This window comes from Miscanthus floridulus, chromosome 16 (assembly GCF_019320115.1).
Source record: "Miscanthus floridulus cultivar M001 chromosome 16, ASM1932011v1, whole genome shotgun sequence".
NCBI classification, from domain to species: Eukaryota; Viridiplantae; Streptophyta; class Magnoliopsida; order Poales; family Poaceae; genus Miscanthus; species Miscanthus floridulus.
This window is the reverse complement of record NC_089595.1, coordinates 41,024,413-41,047,828: the sequence shown is the minus strand read 5'-3', so window position 1 is coordinate 41,047,828 and position 23,416 is coordinate 41,024,413. Positions and strand designations below refer to the sequence as shown.

The window sequence follows — 23,416 nt, the reverse complement described above, 5'->3', positions numbered from 1 at the left end:
CAATAAAATACTATGGTCGATCGATGCCGTTCTTTGTCGTACAGTCGCACGGCGACGGCTGACGGACCCGTTCAACCACCAAATCTGTCAGGCCCGGCTGTTCGGGCGTATCGTCAAAAGAGAACGGATTTGCTTTCTATTGCACGGCCTTGCATTGCATCTATCATACCAGTCGGAGGCACTAGTCCCTATACTCATTTTTTAATACACTATAAATTTCTCATTTTATAAACAAATAAAATAAAAAAACTCTAAAATTCTCTATATCTCTAAACAATGAAGTGTGCTATGCATGCTACAAATGAACGGTGAATACTAGTTTTTAATAGCTACTTTAACCTTCCTTCATGTAAATATGCAAGCTTGAAGTGATTTTGAGCTCAAATTGCTTACAAATGAAAAAAACCACAATAAAGAACCATATATATATATAGTGAACAAAATGAGATAAGACAATGATGAAAAAATGAGAGTATGAGATTGGTAACCTTTACAACTGAAGAATCGACGGAGGAATCGAAGAAATCGACGGAGGAATCGAAGAATGGATGGAGGAACAATGGAGGGAGAAAGAACACTAGTGCAGTGAGCTTCAAAATGTGCTGAGCTCGGGCTCGGGAAGGAAGAAAGAGACGGCCGATATATAAAGGGGGGGCCTTTAGTCCCGGTTGGTGGCTCCAACCGGGACTAAAGGTCCCTCCCAACGGCTCCTGCGGTGATAGAGACCTTTAGTCCCGGTTGGAGCCACCAACCGGGAGTAAACGTCTACCTTTAGTCCCGGTTTGTGGTTCCAATCGGGACTAAAGGTCCCTGCCACCTCTGTCTGGCGCAGTAGCCGTTAGGAGGGACCTTTAGTCTCGGTTGGAGCCACCAACCGGGACTAAAGATATCTCTAATCCCGGGCGCAAAAAATACCGGGACTAGAGCTCATTTTAGCCGAGGATCAAAGGTCTGTTCTCTACTGGTGCTAGTTTCTTCTTTGCCATCGACTTTCCTTTGCTAGAGTGTTGTAGGAGTATCTGCTAATGGAATTGAGCAATTATGTACAGTACTTTACAATTGGCAAGTGTTATTAAGTACTAATATCTGATAATGCCATAATGGCAAGCGTTGATTCACAATTGGCATGTGTTGTGCATATACATAAGACTGAAAATGGAATCAAGTAGTAATTGTTAAAGCTTGCCAGTTGTGAATTGGCCCCGTTCGGCTGGTAGAATTTTGGCCGAAACTGGCTGAAAATACTGTTCCAGCTAAATTGTTGTGAGAGAAAAATACTGTTCCGGCTGAAAAAAAGCCTAACAAGCCTAATATAGGGTAAGCCGAACGGGGCCTTGAAGATTTGTTGAGCTCAAGATACTTCAGATCCAGATTATTTGGTTGGAACATTTGGTGCACCCTTAAGTCGTCCGTGCTCCAAGGTGCAGTCTGCTAACCTCTGTATCACCAATCTGAAGATCCTGATCAAGTTAGGGGGTGTTTGGTTCCACGGATTAATTTTTAGTCCCTGTCACATCGGATGTTTGGATCCTAATTTAGAGTATTAAATATATTCTAATTACAAAACTAACTGCACAGATTGAGACTAATTTACGAGACGAATCTATTAAGCCTAATTAGTGCATGATTTGACAATGCGTGTGCTACAGTAATATGCGCTAATGATGTATTAATTAGGCTTAATAGATTCGTCTCGTAAATTAGTCTCTATCTGTGTAATTAGTTTTATAATTAACTTATGTTTAGTCCTCCTAATTAATATCCGAACGTCCGATGTGATAGGGACTGAACTTTAGCCTCTGAACCAAACACCCATTAATTAGGCTCTGGAAAAAAAAATATCTACAATGTGTTCAACCAAATCAGTGTACGGAGCAATAACATTTTCGTGTGCAAATCTCAACCTTCCTCGTATGTATAATAATAATAAAAAATCTTGTGGCTGGCCCTTGTGAACAGTATTCAATCTGCAGAGCAACTGAAGAAGAGGAACGGAGCAGACAGGATAGGTTAGTTATGTATATGCTTCTAGCAAAGTTTTGTTTTTTTCTTTTTGAAATTGAGAGGTTATGTATATGCTTCTAGCAAAGTTTTGTACAGTACTTTACACTTGCCAATTGTAAAGTACTGTACAGAATTGATCAATTCCATTAGCAGATACTCCTACAACACTAGCAAAGGAAAGTTGATGGCAAAGAAGAAACTAGAAGAGACTGCAGATTGAATGGATCCCAAGTTCCCAACCAAACCAAATCCACATAGGCAACGTTGCATGCATGCTCACATTGCTGCTCCTCTGTACCCCTTGCCGAATCAGTTCCCCGCTTGTGGTGAGGCTGCTAGGCGCTTTTGCCAGGGACCACATCAACAAGCTAGCTGTATTTCTCCCGTTCAATGCATGTGAGAAGACTAGATGTTTAATTGATATTATTTTCTAAACCAAGATTTGCATTTTGTTTGCATCATATTATTTGTATTGATTTTATCTTTAAAATAAGAACCATATTGACTATATTTTTATACTAAAAAAATAAGTGACACGTGGGGCCCACATGTCCCTCACTCACTGTCCAAACCAACGTGGGAAGGCCGCACGCGTCCAGCCTGGTGCTCTGTCGACGTATGCGATTGCCTACCCTGCAATGGTTGGTGGGACGCGGCCTCTCGTGACCCCATTTGCAGCCTGTGGACGGGCTCGATCGTGGAGCGTGCGTCGCGCGTCAATTTTTTTGCTCAAGTAGCGTGTGAGCGAGCAAGCTCGGCGCGACGGCGCCGTACGTCACGGCGTGAAGCTCGACGTCGGAATCTACGGCGCGACGTCAGGACCTATGACGCCGAGCTGTCTGCTAAGTTACCGCAACGTCTGCGTCGATCCTAAGACCTTGGCGTCAGCAACGATGGCGCCGAGTTAAGTGTCCAGATTTTGAAATCTTACATCCAGGGGCATACTTGTGAAATTTTTTCAGAAAAAAGCTAAAAAATAAAAAATTGGGTAGCCCCTGAGCATAACCTTAAAAGGAGTACCAAGCTTCGAACATTAAACAGGAAGCAGGATTCCGGTAACCCCGGTTCACCTCTGTTGCCAGTAAAGTCACAAGAAGCTGGTATACAATTAGGATGTCAAAAATCATCATCTTCATTACTCCAAGACCTCAAGTTCTTGAATGTCTATATTTTACACGTTGTAATGAGCTCAGGGTGGAATTAAGGTTGAACCCAAGTTCCCTGAATGTCTATATGTTCGATGTTTCATTCATTGGGCATGTTTGGTAGCTTATACTGCTTATGGCCAAAATAAGCTGAAACGAACATACAAACGACATGCTTTTGTACATCTTATTCTTTGGGAAACGCTTTCTAGATATTGCAGAGAAGCTTAGATTGTCTCTATCTCTGAATGCCTTTGACAGTCTATATCATACATTCCTTCATGAAAATATGAAATTGTTGTCACATCTGCTGCATTGAAGCATCGACAAAATATCAGACGAAATTTCAGATATTGACTTTCCGAAAAAAATTACGAGTGGCTGATGGTTGCTCAAGTCATAGACGCCAATGGTAGTTTTTAGTTAGCACAATATTTTCAGTCGACGAAAATTGTCTCTTTCATGGGCATCACATCTTGAGCTTACCACTATCTTCAGGCAATGGTCCTGCGTTGTTTCGATCTGCTACTGCTCTACTGATACCAACTTCGATCTTTTCAGGGGATCCATTAACGTCCTTGTTCATCGCCGTAGTCGATCCATAGCTGCGATTCTAGTGCCATCCCCTTCTCCTCCAGCTCAGACACCCTTGATTTGAGAGAGTTTATGTAGTCCCTTGCTCTCATCAGTATGGATGTTTTATCTCGCTGCCATGGGAAAGAAACACGTATGTATGATTAAAACATCTAAGTGCTAACCAATTGAAGAATGAGATAAGTTTTGAAGAATATGTATGTGCAATGTATACCTTGGAGGAATGGGGCAGCGCATTCCTGAGAGCATTGAAGCTGTTGTTGATCTCACGGCGCTTGCGCTCCGACAGGAGGTGCTGAAGCTGGATGTTGTTGCTCTCGTCGGACGGCGCTGCCGCGGTCATCTCTGTCCTGGAGCTCTGCTGCCTCTGCCACTGGGAAAGCTTAGCGCTGTGCATTTTCGCCATGACCGACATGGCCGTCTTGATTGCCCTCTGCCCGCAGGCGCCCGGCTTTACCTTCTTCTTGGGGCGGAGGTGCCGGACGTACTGACTGAACGCACTGGTGCCGGAATCGGCATCGCCGTCCTTGTGCCGTGCTTGGCTCATGATTTCTTCCAGGTTCAGGTTCGGGATCGTCTCAAGGTAGCTGTAGGGGAGTGGCGAAAATGGTGTGTCCAGGGATGAGGCCTGCTGGGCCGGTTGTTGGCAAAAGGTTGTGGTGGCACTCGATGCCGAGAGCACGAGCGACGAGGTCTCATCGGAGCTTACGGCAAAAGTCCGGAATGGCGACGACGACGACGGTGACGACCGCTGCTGCTGGCTAGGGCTCTGCGGTGGCACGGCGTGGTGCAGGTGCAGCTCATGCTCTTGCTCCATGTCCATCAGCATGTAGATCTGCGCCAAACAACCATGGATGCAAGAACGATATAGATTAGTACAGGAGTCGATCTCAAATTCTCAACAACTTGTAACGGTTCAATTTGATTATTGCCTGTTCCCGCTGCAGCTGAAGTTGCGAGCTGACCACCACGTCTTGCTCTTCCCTCTGGCGGTGCAGATGATCAGAGTCGTCGCAGCTGCTGTTACTGCACAAGCACAACCACAACCGCAAACTGAGATTAAGATTGACGGATTATATATTCCTGTGATCATAACGAGGTGGCAGTAGCTATCGAGCTGGGCGGATCGGTCTCGATGGACGCCAGCCGACCGTACCGTTCGTACCTGGCATGTCCCCACTAAAGACACCTCTCGCGCCGCCTCAAGCCTGAGATGGCGGCCAGCTGCAACCGTCCATGGCGAGCTCGATCGCCGGTCAGCTCGTCGCTGCTTTCAGATGTCGGGCTATCGCACGACTACTTATAGCTGCAAAAGCTAGGATACGTTGAAGACTTGAACTTCTTGGTCAAAGGAAGGCGACATGAAAGATCAGGAGCGCATTTCTCACGTAAGACTTCTATAAAGTATAATAGCAGGATGTAAGCGGGTTAAATGCTAAGGTGAAAAAGAAAAGAGAGGAGAGATAGTAGAAGCTGTTGAGTTATTATCCAAATTCAGTTATGTACAAGATAAAAGGGTTTTTTCATCTCTATATATACCTCCTGTAAACGGTCGTCTTGGGATAAGAAAAGTTGTAAATCCTCGACGTTTGTAACCTTACCCGATATAGTGAAGATTTGTTGGCTGGTGCCCGTGGTTTTTTTCCTTTTCCTTGGAAGGGTTTTCCACGTTAAAATCTTATATCCCCTGTGTTTGATCTACTGTTCTTCGTCGTTTATATTGCCTATCGTTTCTAACAGAAGCGAGCTGTAAGCTTACAGCTAATTTAGGCACAAGAACTAAGAAAGTTTGTGGGAGCGACATCTGTACCATGTATTAATAGTGATGAGCTAACTACTATATGAGTAAACTAAATTTGTTTTAAAAAAATCATACAGCCAGCAGCCGCCTATATTATTAGCCTCGCTCTAATCTAGCTCAAGAGTTTTAAGCCTAGACCTATACTGTTGTCGGATATCTCTGAAATCTAGTTCTTAATATAGGCTGGCTGTGTTTGTGGCGTTTGTAAGACTGTTTTTCAAACTGGTATCCCCGGTATGTACCGCTACAATTGCTTTCAAGCCTGTTCGGTTGGCAGGTTCGTATCGTTGCTGGTTCGTGAAGAAGTACTGCTGGCTGATTTATGTGAGAGAAAAATACTGTTCCGGCTGGAAATTTACGATCGTTTACGACAAGTCACAGCCAAACGAACAGACTGAAGCTGAGGTTAATCCTCTCTTTTCAAAAAACTAGGTAGCTTGTCCGTATGTTGCTACTAGATAGCTAATATTTTATACTAAAAACATACGGATCGCACGATAAGATAACAATACTGTAAAAATTAAATACCAACATTAAAGTGATATTTAATTTAAAAAGCAAAGTTTATAACTTTAACACAGTCACGGAGTGCGCGGCGTCAGAGGCTCACAAACTCTACTTTATAGACCTTTTCGTGATGCGGCTAAGATAATATTTTATATTGGCAGGAAGAAATCTCCGATATCCATTTTTTCGTGCTCACACACTAATGACCCTAGTGCAACAAAGAGAAATACAAAGGAGCTATCCTCCTGAATGCGCGGAACCAACACCACTTGCTTCGTTGGTTTTATTCAAGTAATTTATGTTTGTAATTATGCAGGTGCTAATTCGGTTGATCCCACATTGGCAAATGAGAAAAGTGGGAAAAGTCGACAAAACTCATGGTTTTGAGAACATACACGTGTAATAGTTATGAATGGTTACAAAACGAAATGTTATGAACAAAACACTCAAAGTGTCATTTTTATAACAATAATATAACACATGTTCAATTTTCATTATGTCGTCACACAAGTGTATATACAACATCTCCGTGTAGGTTCGTGCCCGTGCGTTGCTACGGGACAACTAAATTTTTGTACTAAAAAGCACATATCGCACGATAAGATAACAACACTGTAAAATTAAATACCGACGTTAAAGTGACATTTAATCCAAAAGGCAAAGTTCATGAAATTAATCGTCACGGAGAGCACGGCGTCGAAGGCTCACAAACTCTACTGTATAGACCTTATGCGGCTAAGATAATGTTTTATATCAGTAAGAAGAAATCTCCGATATCTATTTCTTTCGTGCGCAAATAATTCACGAATATACCATCCATATAAATATTAGTACCTGTCATATGGGTAATACTACATGTGTTGAAAAGTCTCTCACAAAACCTTAAACAAAGTATGTTATACTCACTATATAAATATGCGTGGTTTTAGGTCTATTCCATTATAGAATAAGGTATTCACTTGAGTATCTGTGGTAAGATTCATCGTCAGCAATATATAGAAATATTTAAATCATAAGTATTATTATTATTGCAAGCGACGGGAAACAATATCATTCTTATTTTTTGTCTTGAAAAAATACTTTTTTTTGCCCTCTCCATCATCAACGATTCTTATTTCCTTTGTACTTCAATTTATTCTATTCTATCCATAAATCCTCTGTCAACAAGAGGTTTGATCACGAAAATCAAATTTCACTACAAGAACGCTCAACTCGTCAAGGATTCTGTATTGTGAAATAAGGCCAACGCTCTAATCTTAAGTTGCACAAAATCTCGCAAAATAAGCATTTTAACTCAAAGCTTTATAGAGTCCATATGTATTTATCCCATGCAAAGCTTCAGAGTCTATAGGTACTTTGTTGATCAGTTCATTACTATAGGTGCCAGAAGGCAGCAAGCAATACAAGGCTATCACAGTTTCAAGTCACATGCACTGCATGATAAAATAAGTTACCGAAAAAACAGATTCTGATTGTGCACCTACTACGACTAATTTCACAAGATACTGGATGATAACAGGGAGGGAAGGCTGGCATCAATTTCATATTTTTTTTTGCTTCCTTTGACTGCCTTCAGGTGCGCTTGATCTTTGAGCGAAGTGAAAAGCCAAAATCCCTCTTATGCCCAGCATTTTAGGGCCAAACTCAGACTGATTGCGCATGTAATCACTGGGGATTCTCATGCTGCAACAATAAACATGGTTTATGGTGATCACACATTTGGAAGAAGCTCGCACATTCAAAGGGGGAGAGTAAAGGAAATAAGATTATTCAGTATCAGCTTGGAACCTATTTAAGTCGAAGGCAATCCCAGATACTCATGGTGCAAATTATCCCGAAATGACACAGACAAAAAAATAAGTTACCATATCATTCATGCTGCACCAGGCTAAGTGCAGAAGTAACTACACAACCAGCTGAAAGCATATCTCATATGGTTAGATGAAACTGTCAATCATATTTCAAATGTTTAGATGCAAATTACTCTGTAAATTTATATGGACTCCACAAAATTGTTGTTTTGCAAAGTATTAAGAACTCTGATTAATCCTCAAAAAAGCTTTGAGAGAGATGCAAAAGGAAGCAGGTAGCAGACCTGAAGGATGTGTAGATTGAGGCACTTAACGGCTGAGGATGACGTCGCCATCGCAGTCATATGTGATAAATTCAGCTAGGCTCATAAGTTATCTTCATTTTATAACCCAAAAATATCAGATTACACCTACAGTCTGCAAACACGCATGCTGTTGGTGACAAATGTATAGGAACAGAGATTGATCAAGACTTAGGAGCTCCAAAATAGTTCTAACAGTATGCTCAAGCCACTTGAAATGAGAATAACTCACACTGACTGTACAGAACAAAATTCAGTTGTTTTTACTGAACTACAGCCTAAATAGCAAATGCATTAAGAAATATTAATTTATTAAATATACAGGTCATCCAATCCTCGGAGCAAGTCCTTTCTATTTTCTTGTATAAAAAGTGCAGTAACTAAACCATAAGCCACCAGATCAACTAAGGGAAAACGTATCCCTGTATAGATGAAGAGAGACCAATCGTTAAGTACTTATTAATGAAAAGGCAAAGCACTGTGCATTTGTGATTACCTATTTTACCAATTCAATAGACTACTACAGTTTAGTAAAATCGATCATATAGTTGATATGGAAAAGGATTACTATAATCAACCACTACTCAGAACTACTTAGTTCACAAAAAAGGAACTAAAATGCAGGAATACCAGTTGGGCTACACAAATGAGATGCTGAAGTGAGGGATTCGATTTCATTCAGCAAGATGGAGTAAAAGCATGGAGAAATCAAGGGAAATCGAAGCGGAAGAGAGAAATCAAGGGAAATCGAAACGGAAGACAACTTATAGTTTTCTTCATGTTGGCATAAAAATTTGAAACATATGGCCATGGTCCTCACCAGAGCAGAACCATACTGGAAAACAACCACATAGTTCATTATTAACCTATATATATGGAGAGAGTGCAATTTCTCCATCATCCTCACTTGATCCCCCAAGCCAACAACTGGGTCTTCCATGACCTGCAAGACAACCAGATGACATATATTTCAATCTAAAAAGCTAGAATTGAACTCAGAAATATATATAGTTACAAAAGCACATCAGAAGTCAACATTCACTGTGACTAATTGACTATTCTCAGTAAATACTTAAGACATTTCTTTCATGTAAGAGGTTTATGCATGATTTTGTGTTGTATACAATGGCAAATTCTTTCCAGTCTATTAGACTAATATGATGGCATGACTGATCACACAACACATTTCCAATATATTACCACCAAGCAGCTCATAAAGTGCTTGGCTCCCAGTTGTAATCCGAACAACAGACTTCCACTTCAAATAAGGCAAAATAAATCAAACAACCTTAAAGGACAACACATATGAGAAGTAATTAAAAGTGCTCAACTAGAACAATAACTAATCAACCTTGTCAGTTATACATACTACAAGGAGTCAAGCATTGGTTATCACTAATCAGGCATACCAAACTGGTAAACCATACACCGATTAGTATCTTAGATGCAATTTTTCTTACCTTAAGAAGGGGATCAGTTCCTGTCATGAAACCCTGGTTCTGTGACAAACAAACAAAAAGAGAATTTCAAGATGACAGTATCATACAGAACTGATTGCATGGAGGTTTAGTAAGCAGAACCCAACTTAAAGGATAGACCAGATGTTCTTCAACTTCCTCTTAGATCTGATCAACTTTTGCTCCAGATAAACCTTCAATTCCTGTATGGTTTTGCAAGACGATCGTAAATTAGAACAATAGCCATATGTTCAGAACATTGAACAAATGAAAGCAAGCATGCAAGTCCCACAAACAAGATATCAATTTAAGTGCTGTGCAACAAGAATTCAGACAGACAGAACAAAGATTTGGGTATTAGGATGCATAGTTCAGAACCTTGTCATTATGCATCATTAGGCCATTGCAAGTGTAAATCCTTGCATCCTACAGCTTCTTCACGTCTCCTGCATTTATCCCCTGAGAAATCACTGCGCCAAACAGATGCATGCACCACATGTTAGCTATGACATGCAAGATCAAGAAGCATATAAATTTAAGCACAACATGATGTGGAGGCACAACTCATGTTCCTCTATCCCACTGCAAGCTAACTAATGTGGAGGCTAGCCTGCAAGAAAAATTCACATATAATTAATCTGAGATTAAGATTTGGGCCAGAAAACACACTAACAAAAAAGGAAGCTAATTGATTTACGCGTTAGCACATAGGATTGACCTCAGATTGGTTCGATTGAATGGCATTGAACATGTGAATACAGGACGCATAAATAATTTGAACAAGCTAATAACACGTCACGTGAAGCAAAGAAGCTATTACGCTGTCATGTTGGCATAAAAATTTGAAACATATGGCGGCGCGAGGGAGAGGGTGAGGTCTCGCGAGGGCGGTTGCTGGAGAGCAAGGGAGGTTGCTGGAGCCACGGATCGCATGCCATAGAGAAGACGGCGATCAACGTACGGCGCAGGAGCGGGGATCAAAGGGGCCATGGAGGAGGTTCCACCTGCCTGTGCAGAGCGGGATCGCAGGGGGCGCGCGGCAGACCGACGACCCAACGTATGTCTCACGATTCTGGTGTCCAATCTTTAGCCTCTTTAGTTGTGAGAGATAAGGAATGCCCATGAATGATGGTATGGCAAAGACGGATAGACCAATGATGAATCAGAGGACTAAGAGTCAAGGAGAAAATTTGCTAAGATCAATCCATTCAAGATGGTAAATGAGACTGGCAGCTATGTCAATATATGGAGGGAATCTCTTCTCAAGGCCACATTTGCCATCATTGATGAGGAATCGCTATGTCAATAAATTCTTAATCTAGAATATGTGCTCACTGATACTGAATTCTGGTTTGATCAGCACTAAGCGATTCCATCTCCTATGAGGTAGTATTTTTCTTGTCAGGAACCAAAATATTATTGTGTAGCATCAAACAAATTCATGAAGCATCCAGCCAGACATCTTCTGAAACTAACTCACAAGTTTTATCTAAGAGAACTTCCTAATACAGTATGAGGCAACCTGGCAGACATCTTCTAATCTAAAACACATTATTTAGATGAAGATGGAGAGAGATTTGCTTTATTTTGCACACTGAGTTAGGAAAGTTCAGACCAGAAGTCTAATGATGCCAAATTAATTAATTAGCAAGAATACATACATAGATGGTGAAATTACAGTTGAAATCTTATATGGTTGCATTTCCAAGACCATATCCTACCAAACCATATGGTTGCATCTATGGTGAATCCATGAAGAATATGATTTCTAAGATCAATGCAGGCTGCCAAAAAAAGATTCAAAATACTGAGCAATAAATTAATAAACATTAACATTGGACAGTGGTATTTGAAGGATTTGAGTTCTAAAAAAATAACAAGCAACAATTATGATCCATTCAATATTAAAAATTATTGTGTGTGGTTTTTGGCTGGTGATGCAACCGTCGGACATGCAGAGGTGGATCGGTGGCTAGGTGGACGGCGGTGTGTGTGAGAGAGAGGAAGAATGGAGGTGGTGGATCTCGGTGAACCTGCTCCCCGTCTTCGTTGGGCTCTACAACCACCGCAAGCCGCGCTGTGTAGGGGAAGGTAGCGTGGAGGGAGAACGACGGCGGCCGCTCGACGGCGAAGACCGCCCGCACGGCGAGGACGGCGCGAGACCATGGCGGGTGAGGGCGACGACGAGGAGGCGGATGAGGATGACGGCGGCCGTGCGACGGCGAGGACGTAGGCCGCGCGACGGTGAGGACCGCCCTCGACGGCGAGGACGACGCGAGACCGTGGCAGGAGGTGAGGGTGACGACGGGGGAGCCGGGTGAGGAACTGCGCGTGACTGGCTCGTGTGCTTGATTGATTTTCTTTCCGATGTTGCGTGATTGATTTTCTTTCTGATCCGTACGGGCAAATCGCACGGGCGATGCAAGGGACGGGTATAGGGGTGCGGGATCACAGCAGGTAGAACCATGGGCCCACGTTGGAAAGTCGCACAAAAAGTGTCTATGTTTTATTCTTTTTTAGTTGCAGGAGAAAAGGAAGGCGACATGAGCTTGAGCATCACGACGACGGAATTGCTTTGCAAATCGATGAGTTGCCTGGTGTGCCACGCGTGTTGAATTCAGCTACTCGATGTGCTGTGCTGTCGCGTTTGTCATGGTCGCTGTGAGGTGGGTGCGGCAGACTACAATTCTAGCAACTACTCTCTACGTTTCAAATTATAAGTCATTTTTGAAATCTTGAGAGTAAAAACCTATCAAGTTTGACCAAATTTATATAATAAGATAATAACATTTTTTATGCCAACTAAGTATCATTAGATTTTTTATTAACTATATTTTATAGTATACCTATTTGATTTTACAAATATTTGTAATTCTCTTTATAATTTTAGTCAAACTTGAAATATTTTGACTCTCTAAAATTTTTAGAATGACTTATAATTTAAAATAGAGTGTGTACTGCTTAGCAGCTACGCCAGCAGCCGGCTGCAGTAGTGTGACCTTGTAGCAAGAAACGTGGCCGTGGCCGATGAGGTTTGGTGCACGACTCGTCAATAATTTATAATTTCACCAAATCTCGCACACACATGCGCCATTATAAAAGTCAGCAAACCTGTGGACGTGTCAAAAACTTGGACTAGGTAGAGCTTAAGAGTGGCTTAGAGTTAGAGCAAAGGTTCAGTGGGATGCGGACAGAATTTCAGCAAAATTCACCCATTTCAGTCTAGATCGAAATGGAATCAAACCGGTCCAAATATTTTGGCCCAACTTAAATTTCAAGCCCACTCTATAATCCAGCAACATCCCACGAGCTCTACTCCAGGTATAAATTGTCAAACTGCTATGGAACTCTTCACTTCACAAATGCTACCTAGTGAATTATCAAAAAAAAAAAAAATGCTATCTAGTGTCTGCTCCTCGTGCTCGTGCCCTCACCAGCACCGCCGGCTGCATTCCCTACTACCACAAAACAGAATATCCTTGACGGCCGAAAACCCTCTGGAAAGCACCAAAACCGCCAAGGAAATTATTCTTGAGTGCCAACCCTCAAGGATGGCCGCCAAGGGTAGAGAGTAAGGGAAATTCAAATTACCTTGAGGGCCGACCACCACAATTGATTTCCTTGGAGGGTTTAACCGCCAAGGAAACAAAGATGAGGTCACATTTTGAACAACGTCAAGGAAATGTGACCCCTCAAGGATATATATTTTCTTGAGTGCCGATGACAGCCAAGGAAATGTAACACCCTTCAAGGATGTATGTTTCTTGATTGCCAATAACACCCAAGGTATATATATACCTTGAGGGTCAAGGAAATGTGACACCCCATAAGAATATATGTTTTGTTGAGTGCCGATGACACCCAAGGAAATATAACACTGCTAAGGATGTATATTTTCTTGAATGCCAATGACACCCAAGGTATATATATACCTTGAGGGCTGATGACCCAAGATACTGCCTCCTCTAGCGTCGTTGTGGCTGTCCGCCACAACCGCTCGTTCTATGGAAGTCCACTCCTCGCCTCCCCTCCCCAACGCCTGCGGTCATGCCAATGTAGCTCCTCAATGTCTGTTCCTGCACCGTCGCACCTCCTCACCGCCTGTCGCCGCTCCCTGTTGCCACTGTCGCACCGTCACGCTCCTCGTTGCCTACATGTTCCAAGTCATCGCCGTGCACACCCTCTCCATGTCCATAGACATGTCTGGCCATTTGGGCCAAACTTTATTGAAAGTTACTCAAATTTCATTTAAATTTGGTTTCCTTACTAGTTAGCACAAGTGATATCGGTCCATTTTTTTAAATTCTTCTATTTGGCAGGCTCCGAAATTTTTGACAAGAATAAAAAAAAACTTGGCTTAGAACATGTTTGAGACAGCTTCAGCTCCGAAGAAAAATCTCCAGAGAACACCAACTGTATTACGGAGAAACTCTACTTTACGCCTGGTTGGTTTGGAGGCCAGCTCCAAATTTAGTAAATAAATGTTTCGACCGGAAAATAGATGTTATATGTCTTTGGGAGGTTGAAAGATAGATGTTTTGCCATATCTACCATATGTGGGGTGATTGACATTGGTTTAGAAAAACTTTGTAATTAATTTTTTAAGCATCACCGTAACGGAAACATTAATTGCAATGTTTGTTTATTTTCACACCAAAATTCGTAACTGCACATTTTTTTAATAAAGGAAGCTTTTATTAAAACCTCAAAATAAATACATTGAGCTGATATGAAGCCTTAGAAAACAACTTCCGGTCTCTGCCTAACACGAGACACATAACCAACAAAAGAGCTGAAACTTGGCACAATCTAATGACTATCAATTTATAAACTAGACCATTACCCATATGTCTAGGATAAATAAATCCTTGATGACGAGAGCATCACTCCATCAAGTACAAAGCCAAGGAGAGGAGAAGGACCAGCGTGGGCATCCAACTCATCAACACCATGGCGACGGCCTAGTCCAACTCGAGTTGGAGCCCATCTCGAATTCCAGGAGCAGCCCTGGGTAAAGTCAACACCCAGATCACATACGGACTCCGTTTTTGAGAATACACATATTCATGAAAAAGATAATTTGATAATCTAACCAATGACTTTGGTTTTATGTCAAAATGCATCCTAAGTCAACAGGAATCGTAAAAAAAGTCAGTGTCTAGAATCTGCCAGGGTGTTATGACGTCCATTGGGCCGTGTATCGTGTCCAGGGTGGATGATGCCTAAGACTCATAATTAGCCGGCGTCACTCACATTAGGGTTCCGGTTTTGTTGTGTTCTTGTTTTCCTCGTGAAACAGATATTGTTTGGTGCACTTGTATCGCCAAGATCTTTTGCTGTGAACCAGGGCCCTTATTCTTGATCTTGATCGTCTGTGGCGACTAGTCCTTTCAAATAAAGACTTGAACTCCTTATCATATTCAAGCTTCATATTTACTTGTAATTTCAGATTGCGTTCATCCCTTTCTTGCTTGTGTTCTCGATTTTCTTGAAGAAAAGCCTTCTCGGCGAGGTCAATCGCGTTGTGCGTGGTTGATAACTAACGGAGCATCGGTGTAACGGTTGCGGTGGTATGAATCAGTGTTGGTTTGAAGCCTAGATCATGAACATCAAGTTCTCCACCAATCGAAGTTATCGTACCTATTGAAAGATCCGGCCACGTCTACATCACTTGGTGGCCACCTGCGTCAAGTGTTGTGACACCACTTAACTGTATCCTGCAAATCTGGCTTCTACAAAATAGCCCAAGTACGTAGCCTGTAGATAACCAAGTAGATAACCTGCATAGGAGAAACATATTTTTTCTTTTCAAGAACAATATCATTTCTGCTGAGCCAAATAGACCAACAAGTCGTAGCTCCTCCTAACAGAAGTAAAAGCTTCACATCCTTATTGACACCACTTAGCCAGCGACTAAACATATGACCTATATTGCGGGGTTTTAAAAGTCCTATCACAACTTGAATAAAAGACCAAATTGAGCTAGCAAACCGGCAGACAAAGAACAAATTCTTAATTATCTTGACAGAAGCAACAAGTTTTACTACCTTATAAATTGTGCTCTACTAGGTTATCCTTTGTCAATATAACTACTCAAATCATAGTACTGCAGGGAAATTTTTATTTTGAATAGGACTAACTTTTCAAATGAGTTTGTTAATGTTTGGGAATATCAATATGTAACGAAGCATTAAAGCTTGGTACTGTGACTACTGAGAATTGTCCATTTGGATGTAAATTCAAATAAAACTCATCTTGCTCATGTGTCAACTATATATTAGCAATGCGGGGCAACAAATTGTTCCACGTTACTAATTTAGGACATATGAGGTGTCGCGGGGTCGGAACCGCGGCAAGCATTGTTGTTCGATTCGGTGTCAGAGTACGTGTCTCCGGTGGCTCGGGTGGACTCAAGAACACAAGAATAACAGAGAGGACGCAACAGTTTATCCTAGTTCAGGCCGATCGATGCCCTACGTCTAGCAACTGATGATCCTTATACTCAAGAGCACTAAAAATTGGGGGTTACAACAGAGTGTACAGGAGGTAAAGAGATATTTGGTAGGGGGTTAGCTCAGTGCTAATCCTGAGGTTGCCTCACCGTCGGTGGAGCCTTCCCCTCGTCAGAGAGGAGGAAGATGATGGGTGCGGTGGAGGAGCTCTCGGTGCCCCTCTCTGGGTTGCTCTGCTCTCGGTGCTGAGCAGGAGCGGATCGATGAGGAATGGAATGATCTGTCTGGGAACGTCCTCCCCCTCTAGGATCCGACCTTATCCCTAATATATTGAGAGAGGTCGGGTATATGGTGGTTTGGGGGTTGAGCCTAAGGTCTACATGCTCTGGAGTCCAGGAGGGTCTTGCAGCGGCACTCTGTGGATCGTGGCGGTATCATTGTGCCGAAGAAGCCTTGGGTATTGTCCGGCTGGCCTGTTCTAACACACTGAGTATCAGGCTGTGTCGGCTTGGACTGGCCTCCCCCAGGCGCACCTTCTAGAGTCTTCTTGGTGGCGAGACAGGTCGGCTCGAGGGGCTAACGCGTGGGCCGGAAGCCCCCAAGCCCCTAGAGGCCATGGAGAGCTTGTCTTCTTGTGTCACGCCTCGCGCGTGACCTTGTCGGGGGAGCGGCTGGCAGCGCTGTGCCCAAAGTGCACCGTCGGGGAGCCCCCTACCGTGTCTTCATATGCCCGGACCATGGCTAGCGTCGTAGGCCGGGCAGGAGCAAAGAATCGGGCTCAGGTTTCCTATCGATCGGGAGCCTGAGGCTCGGGCGAACCCCCAAGCCTTGGGCAGAGGCCGCGGCGTGCTCAGGCTCGGCCGGGTTTCTTGGTCTGAGGGTGCGCGCGAGCGTACCCAATGGGTATAGCCCCCGTGCCCTCGGGCGATCCTGAAAGGGTCGGTCGGGGGTCTTTTCGGTCGGGAACCATCGATCCCGAGACTTAACATACCCATATATTAGGATCTCGTCAGGAGACCTCATTCAAGATAGGTTTGGTGACGGACCAGAAAGAACTTGCACAATAGTAATGTCTGGCTATGTTGTAAAGACATCGATATTGTTCTTGTAAAGATAAATTTTCTAGCCATGTCTTAAAAAAAACGTACATGTGTTCCATCCTTTACAAAATCCTAGTTCACAAAAGGGAATGCTGGAAACTACAACTAATATTCACTCTAAGAAAACCAGTTAAAAAGTAAAAAAAAAGAACAAGAAGCAGAAACCACGTATATATGCCGTGCAGTTAATGTCACAGCATAATAAGTTTTCAAACGTCCAAATGTCTGTATACATATTCTAGTTTTCGTTCATAATAGGTCCATCTTGCATACGGTTCAGAGTTCAGACCATAAGCCAGTTCAGAGTTCAGACTATAAGAATGAAATTCGAAGCTTTCATCTATACTAGCCATTGCTGCCCGCGCTTCGCTGCGGGTGATTTGCTTAGTTTAGGAAACCTCATATGACTAATATGTTTTCTCATCGTATTAGTACTAAAGGTTGGTCTCAATACTGTAAACGAACATAGAGGTTGGTTGTCATTACATGGTGCTTATTCTAGTGGAAAGAAGTATTTGATGGAGTTGGGTTCAAGCAACTAACGCACTTAGATTTGAAGTACAACATTGGATAGCATTACATTATAGGCGAAAATAGTAAAACTAAAACACAAGTACTTCCCCTAACGGGAGGGTTTACAAAAAGTGAATTAGGATCCACTCTTCTTAGGTGAATCTACAACACGCATCCAATAACTACGGATGACAACAACGACAAGAGGAGCATCCCAAGGCAACTAATCCACCTTGGAACCTTCCAGAAGCTGCTACTACCTAGTGCACTATAGGAGCAAATGTAATCTACCGAGCCACATGACCACGGCAGGGGCTGTGGCCCGTGCGGCACGCAGCAGCGAGCAGGCACCCACAGTGACGGCCCGGGGGTGAGTGCGGCCAACCAAGGCGACGGCACGGCGCAAAGCAGCGGCGCGCGGTGGCAACCTCGGCCACCCGCGGGCGTATCTAGAGCAAGCGTGAGAGAGCGATGCGCGCAGCGGGGGGAAGGGAGGCGGCGGATCAGTTGTGCTCCCAGATGGCTTTACTGCTCTGCTCCGTTTCTACAAGTGTTGTTAAAAAAAGCAATTAAACAATAGAAACATAGAACAAACTCCAAACATGTAACTTACTGATAGAATCAAACAATAGTAAAATAAAACAAACTCCAAATATGTGGCTTGGCAAATAGAATAAACACAAAGATGAAGACCAAACAACGAAATCCTTCATGTTTTCACTTTTCAGAAGATGAGAGCATCTGATCTGAACAGTTCGCTAGGACTGGAAAAGCAACGAATCTACCTGGGTGGACTAGGAGCATTAGCAAGACAAATTTTGATAGGCCTGAGAATGGTCGACAGTGCTTCAGTATCTTCAACAATGTTGTCTGCACCTTCTACTGTTTGTGAGGCTTTTCCCAGTATATGCAAAGCAGTACACTCTGCAATGAGGTATTCAGAAAGATCACCTACTGTGTACTTTTAGGGAAGAAACCTGACTGTTATGATCAACGCCACTGCCCAAATATACTACCAGAAGTCAGAATTTGGATATTAACTTGCCTGAGGGAAAGCAGCTTTCAGGAACAGCACCAGTAGGTGAACCATGATGGTCCTGAGTTGCCTGCATAGGGCCATCCATTTTTCTGTTACCTCTGGGTTTATCGTAATCATTATCCCTATTGGTAGTAGCAGCTCTACCTGACAAACATTAAAAACAGTTCAAGATATAGAATTTATGGGAAAATCCCTAAGAAAAAGGATATAAGTTTACTATCTAAATTGCCTACTTTGGGGGGCAGCTGGGGAAGGTTGGTTCCTTGATGGTTGTGTTTCTTCTGCTTTCCTAGTACCTTCAGACCCTCTAGCTTCAAAAGGTGCAGGTCGAGACTCCTGAGCAATTTATGTGGTATTCAAGGCACTGATATCTTCAAAGACTAGGATTCCATAATTTACTTGAGCGCGTAACTAATGATACTTATAGCTGCCGGCCCCACTGAATCAGCTTTGACAAATGGGTGCTCCAACAATGCTGGCCAGGTTAATCTACTCTGAGGCACCTATTACATACCACACAACATTAGAAAAGAAAAGGCACAGATGAACTCAGTAGATGGATTTGAGGGGGCAACGCCAGTTATGAGTTTATGACCTTGTTGAGTAAACCCTTCAGGAAGCTCTTAAAGCTTGCGCTCATATTATCTGGATATTTTACAGAATCCTAGCAAGTTGATGAAATCATATAAATCAGTTCCGACAACTAACAAAGTCAAGGATAACAAATAAGATAACTAAACCTGTTAACCTTGACAATGTGCCGGATAAGTGCATAGACCGAATTTGTATAAAAAGGGGGCTGTGCAACAAACAGTGCATACGTGGACAACCAAACAATAAATTTAGCTTGATAGATAGATTATCAAACACAAAGTAGAGTAGATGGCACCAAGTTGAACCATGTGCCAAAGGCCAGCAGTATATTAAGACTACAACTGCACAAAAGGAATGTGATACAATAGCATCTAGAATGTACCGGTATGAGAAGATTGCAAAAGTAACTAGGTCTAGATAGAAAAGCGAAGATGTACATACAAGATGACACCAAGGGACCATAAATCTGCTGCGTGGTTATACGGCTGTTCCCTCACTAGTTCTGGAGCCATATATAAAGGCATCCCTGCATAGGAAAAGCAAGCCTAGTGAAATGAAAGTTTGGCAAACGGAGCTCACCACAATATATCCGTAAGATCAAGCAATATCAATAGAGCATATGCCTCGACGAGCTAAAAATCTGCAATAAGGACCAGCACAATTCAAAGGAGACAATTCCATTTAATGAAATACAGTGTACAGCTACTTGTCTTGGAATGTAGCCTGAGATAAACTGACTGGAAAAAAACTCCAAAATTTGAAGAAAACACAGAAAGAGTTTCGATTCATAAATGAATAATGCAACGAAATCATACGGATCTAAGAAAGATGACAAATATAACAGTACTCCTTAAATGCTTAATCACATGACCATTAGCGTTTGGTAATTGGTATCACGTTAGTTTAGCGAACCAGAGCATCAGAATGTAGTAGCTCTACCAACAGGTAAGATGTGGCTAACAGAAGGCTTTCTATGATCCAGAGATCTGTGATTGATTATGAAATGAACTATTCAAATTGGCATATACATACTTTACCTACAGGCTACAGGCTACAAGACATGGAAACTATTTGTTAAAATTTCAACTACCAGTGAAGATGAAAAATAGATACCTTTAATGGAGCGTAACACATTAGACTATTATTAATAGAGCAGCCAAAAGCTATGACAGTTTTTCTCTAGAAGAATGCTGAAACAATCAAACTGAAAGTTTAAGTACCCATGTGGTAATGTCCATGCGGCAGCCACTATAAGTGCATTTTGTTTGCATATCACGCAGACGAAGAGGAAATGTATGTCATGATTATAGAGTGCACAGAATTATCTGATATGTCTTATGTAGTCGTGGTAAAATTTAAAGTTCGATAAAGAAACAATAAATGTTGTGGGCATAGGAACATCTTGTTACATGAACTGTGACCGCAATTTGGGTTTAACATATCATTGTCAATTAGCTGGCTTCAAAATATACAAGGAACTTATACATGGTGACAAAGAATGAACAGAGCCAAATTCTCTTTAATCCAGAGCATCAAACTATACAAGAGAAGAACAACAACACCTGAAGGATAGGGGGTAATGTGATCACGACCAGCAGGTAAGAATCCATAGTCGCCAAAAGATTCTAGAATGACGGCAAGTCTCTGCATAAGGTGTATATTAGAAGCCATCACGGTCCGAAATGCTGAACCTTCTTAAAAAACATAAATTCACTACAACAGTGATAGATGAAGGCTCCAACAATGTATAAATTTGTGCTCAAACAATGTATAAAATGTTAACACAATGTATAGAAATGTGTGTTCCAACATTAAATATTAATGTGCTCCAAAAATGTATAAAATTGTGTTCCAACAATATATAAAATGTGCTCCAACAAAGTATACAAATCCAGATGATTTCTTGCTTACACAGAAAAATCAATGTACATGAAAACAAACTGCGAGAATCATTATTTATCTAGTTTTTTTGAAACCTGCACTGACCATCTAAAAAAATATTTTATTTAGTCAGATTGTCAAATCATAATTGCTATGCATAGAAATTTATGTATGCAAGGACACAAACAATTTGTCTCTAAATGGATGCATCAATATTGCATAGAAAACCATGCTTGCTTGCATTGCTAGCTCTTCATCTACGGCAACCCCATGTTACTACAATGCTGCGACCAAATCGAATCAAAACATGGCATAGCAACTATGGCTTAAGAAGCATAAAAAAAAGAGACTCAATAGGAATTAGCAAGTATCAACAGGGTTCTTGAGATCTGAGATGCAAAGCTCTGCCTATTCCACAGCAAAAGAAATTGCTAGTAACATCCTCATAGTGCCTGGAGAAGTTCACAAGGGGGCATAAACAAAAAGCAAAGAAACACTGGCAAAAAATAAAAAGAAATTGAAAGCCCAAGCATGATGCACGCTAGTGCTGTCCCTGCGTCTGTGCTGCACATTCGGTACAGCTGGGCCAAAAGAAGGAAGGCAATATAAGCAAATCGGTCCATCCAACAATAGCAGGGCATATCATCGAGCACCTAAAAGGCAACAGCTACTCACCAAATCGTAGATGCAGCTACTAGATCGAAGAGCCATCAGATCAGGAGCAGGTCGTCGTGGCCCTTAGAGTGGTCCCTGGAGTAGGATGAGGAACCATCGTCGGGGCCGGTGAGGTGGGGTCAGTCCCAGCCGCAAGCTAAGAAGAGCCTGACGAGTGGCCCCAGCGCCCGCTCATCCTCCGCATGGCCAGCAGGTTGATGACGTAGTTGAAATCGTCGGAGATGATGCTGTCGGCGAGGTGAGGAACGCAGTAGTTGGCGAGGCCCGGGTAGGAGATCGGCAGCGTGAGGAGGAAGAGCGGACGTGGACGGCGGCTGGTCCCAGCTGGGAACGACCTTCGGCTCCACAGCATCGGGCAAGCCGTGGTGCTCCTGACCGCCGTCGACAGTGCTAGGCGGCCGCGCTCCCTATCGGCTTGACCACGGCCAGGGCGCCGCGCTCCCTACCAGGCCGACCACGGAGGCGCGGATAGAGGTACCTGCTCGAGATTGATATGGATTCCGTGATCTGCGTTGAGTGGTGCCTGGATCCACTGAAAGAGGATACTGGGGGAGCTAGAAGATGGAACCAAACCGGAGGAACACCCGATCAACTCCATGGCTGGGCTACTGTCGTCTACCGCATCCCACCACCGTACACCGGCATCTCCATCCCGTTGTTCGCTGTAGCCCGCTAGTCACTCGACGGGAGCAGGGACGCCGTGGGTCGGAGGAGCGGGTCCACGCCGCTGCAAGGGGCCACCGTGGCTGCGAGTCGGGCCGCACCGCAGCCAGGGCCCGCCTCTGCCGGGGCGCCGAGCGCGCGTGGGGGAAGGGGCCGACGCCGCCAGTCGGGAAAAGGGCGGATTAGCGTCGCCGTGGATCGGGGAAGGAGCAGGGCCACGCCATCGTGGGTCGGGGAAGGGGCGAGGCCGCGCGCCGCCGGTAGGGGAGGGGTAGCCATCGCGCCGTTGGGAGATGGAGAGGTAGAGGAGGAGGAGGCGGGCGGGGGAGGGGTGGCCGCCGACGCCGGAGAAACGATCGACAGCTGCAGCGGTTATAGGCTCATGGGGCTCATCGGGGCTAGGGCTGTAGGGGGAAAGAGGGAGGAGGAGAGGAGGGGGAGGCCGGCTATCGATGCGGGACCCACAGGATACCCCGCAAGGGAGAGAGAAGATCTAGTCTAACTAGGATTCTTCCCATGTAATCTTAGTAGTAGTACTATTCAGTAATCCTACTAGGAACTCTCATTGTAAACCAACTAGGACTCTGGCCTCTTGACTATATAAAGGAGGGCAGGGCTCCTGGGGAAGAAGACAATAGAACAAAGATTATACGACACTTCATAATCAATCCAACGTAGAGGCTAACGCCGACTGGACATAGGGTTGTTACTCGATCAACGATCGAGGGTCCGAACCAGGATAAGTCGTTTGTCTCTTGCGTTCACCATCGAGTTCCACATACGCTGAAGCCTGAACATACTGCCTCGAGTACCCCCGTGGCAGGCTATCGGTGGTCAAACATCGACAGCTGGCGCGCCAGGTAGGGGCTTTCGGCGAC

At 43.4% G+C, this 23,416-nt stretch overlaps 1 pseudogene; it reads right to left on the bottom strand.

Annotated features, from left to right (window-relative positions):
- Positions 1-3,618: 3,618 nt before the first annotated feature.
- Positions 3,619-22,227, bottom strand: LOC136510612 (uncharacterized; annotated as a pseudogene).
- Between the last annotated feature and the right edge of the window lie 1,189 nt (positions 22,228-23,416).